The 2,866-nt window shown below is 42.6% G+C and overlaps 1 non-coding gene across 1 annotated transcript; it reads left to right on the forward strand.

The window, feature by feature from the left end:
- The first annotated feature begins 1,356 nt into the window (after positions 1 to 1,356).
- On the forward strand, positions 1,357 to 1,428 carry trnat-cgu (transfer RNA threonine (anticodon CGU)). Its single transcript has one exon. It is a non-coding gene; the product is annotated as a tRNA-Thr (tRNA).
- Positions 1,429 to 2,866: the final 1,438 nt, after the last annotated feature.

The raw sequence follows: 2,866 nt of genomic DNA on the forward strand, positions 1-2,866 counted from the left end.
ACAAGCGCTCCTCGTTAGTATAGTGCTGAGTACCCCCGCTTGTTGCGCGGGAGACCGGGGTACGTTTCTGTGACAGGGCGCTGGTTTAATTTTTTAACAACCTGACTTCACTTAAAAAGTGTGTACTGTGTACTACGTTTCGGACTAGTTACTGCGGTAGAATATGGAGATCATCTCCAGCTTTGAGCTGAACTGCAACAAGAAGTCATGCTAAATGTAGTATAGTGAGTAGAAATCGTGAGACAACAGAACGAGAGAGTAGAAGGCGGGAATATATGGTGTAAGGGCGTGATCTGTGTAGTTAATAAAGTAGTTAAAATAATATAAAAACGTCTCTTTATTAAGATACACATTTATGGCGACGAGAGATGAGTGCTTGACGGACTCAAAGCGAGCAGAACACTGCAGATTTTAGTTCTCTTGCTGGTAGAAACGAACTTTTGAATTTCCGGACTTTTCGTTTAGCTTGCGCCATGGAAGATATGGCAGCCGCGCCGAGAATGCCCAGCTTTTTCCACCGCTTCCACTGAACCTCGGAGCTCTAGATTTGTATACGGAATACAAGATATGGATGGAGTCGTACAGATTTTTTTTTAAACAGCCAGTGGATATACAGAAGCTCAGGATGCCGTGAGACGTGCTACATTACTGCACTGTATCGGGGCTCCCGTGCAGCGGATTTTCGCCAACCTCCCTGGAGAAAAAGGTACATATGAACAGACTGTAGCTGCCTTAGACGCGTACTTTACACCGCGGAGAAATGTGGTTTTGGAACGGCATAAATTTAGGCAGAGAACTTAGTCTCAGGACGAATCTGTTGATGCTTTTGTGACTGCACTAAGAGAACTGGCTAAATCTTGTGACTTTGGAGTATTGGAAACTGACATGTTAAGAGATCAACTTGTGGAAAATGTGCACATAAGAGACTATAAATTGCTGCAGGAGGAAGGGCTGACTTTAGAAAGAGCTCTTATAGTCGCTAGATTCATGAAGCAGCTCAAGCAGAATCAAGAATGCTTTCTGACCACAGTGACACTGAACGGGACGCTCGCTCAAACTTTACAAATAAAAGCTGAGCAGCAGGACGCAGTCATGCTAGAGAAATAGAAGAACAGGGGACGGCTGACATTACATGTTACAGGTGCGGACTAACAACGCACAAAGCAGATAAATGCGGAGCGTGAACAGCAAAATGTCTACACTGTAAGAAAACAGGACATTATGCACATGTCTGCAGAACATCACGTCCGAGTTTAAGGACAAGTATCCCTTTTATTGTTGTTGCTGCCTCCAGGCGATGTAAACCAGATTCAGAAAAAAATAATTTGAACAACATTATTCCCATGTTTTCTTGAAGGCGCGGTGGCCAAGTGGTAAGGCGTCGGTCTCGTAAACCGAAGATCGTGGGTTCACACCCCACCTGTGCCTGTTTCATCTGTGACTGCTTTCCTTTCGTTTCAAAGTCTTAAAAAAACTCGCAATGTAGGGGTCTCAATAGTAAGAGAACATAACTGTCGCCAGTGATTGGTATTCTTGCATATCCTACCTTGTTCTTTAGTCGACAAAGCTTGTCTCTCTTCACACCCATCTTCTGAATGATCGCCTCAGCATTGGGAAGGAACGTGCGCTTGGTACAGCCCCTCACTTCATGGTCTGATCACAAACAGATCGGGTGAGCTGTCAGTCAGGGTTGGAAGTAACGTTCGAAAGCACAAAAATTCTGACTTAGATACGAGAAGACCGTGTTTTTTAAACGATAAAATAATATACTGCCTGCAAGACTATGTCAAGTTCAAGTTCAAGTTTATTGTCATTACACTCATACACAGGTATATGGTATAACGAAATGCTATTTAGCTAGCTCTCGGACATAAGTAGTACAAAGAAAAAAACACAACAACAATACAATTGTATAACAAAAGAAAGACAGAGACAACAGCCGATGTGCAAAAAACAACAACAGGCAGTGTGCATAACAACAAAAAGGTAACAGGTTATGTGCAAAAACATGCATCAAAAGAATGAAATAAAGGTATAGAAATAATGGGGAGTGAGCTTTTGACATGTATGGTAGAGGTAGATTCAATGTGTGTTTGGGTTTTTGGTAAGAAAGAAGGCACTGTGAGGTTCAGATCATAGGTGAGAGGTGAGGTGAGAGTGAGAGAGGCTGGGAGTTTAATAGTTTGATAGTGCGGGGGTAAAAACTGTTTCTGAGTCTGGTATCTGGACCCGAATGCTCCGGTACCGTTTTCCATGTCATGCTAAACTCCACAAATTGTGTTCGTCCAGTCGTATCAATCGTCCTAAAGTTACGGAAAATCGGATGCAACTGGTGCAATCAGCACCCATTTCTTCAGGATAGTCGAGCGGTTTCAAACAGCAAATTCACAGATTCGTGTCTTTTAAGCTTTGTGTTTCGCTCTCCAAATAGAGGCACGGGTTCAAATCCCACTCCCGACAGTCAGGCGTTTTACCCTGTCTTTTTTACCTGCCTTTACACTATTTCAGTCTTGTTGTGCTCGCTGACAATCACAGTACAAGGAAAACGGAGAAACCGCTTTGGAAAAACATAACGGACAGAAAAAAGCTTCGTAAGCACGTGAATGTGATTAGCAGCAGTAAGGTATGCATTCAAATGTTTAAGGCAGATTTATAAAAGCAGCAGAAGAAAGGTGCAGTACAATGCAATTTGTGAGAGTTCGCTGGTTTTTATGCTGCTTGGACTTCTTTCAAGCCTATGAAGTGACCCCCGTTTTATTTTCATTTTCAAACTTCAGAACCGAATAACAAAAAGATTTCATGTGTGACAGGATTCCGTTGCAAATACCGTTTCCACGATGTATTCAGCGACGGGAATGAAATATTT

This window comes from Atractosteus spatula, chromosome 10 (genome assembly GCF_055471065.1).
Source record: "Atractosteus spatula isolate fAtrSpa1 chromosome 10, fAtrSpa1.hap1, whole genome shotgun sequence".
NCBI classification, from domain to species: Eukaryota; Metazoa; Chordata; class Actinopteri; order Semionotiformes; family Lepisosteidae; genus Atractosteus; species Atractosteus spatula.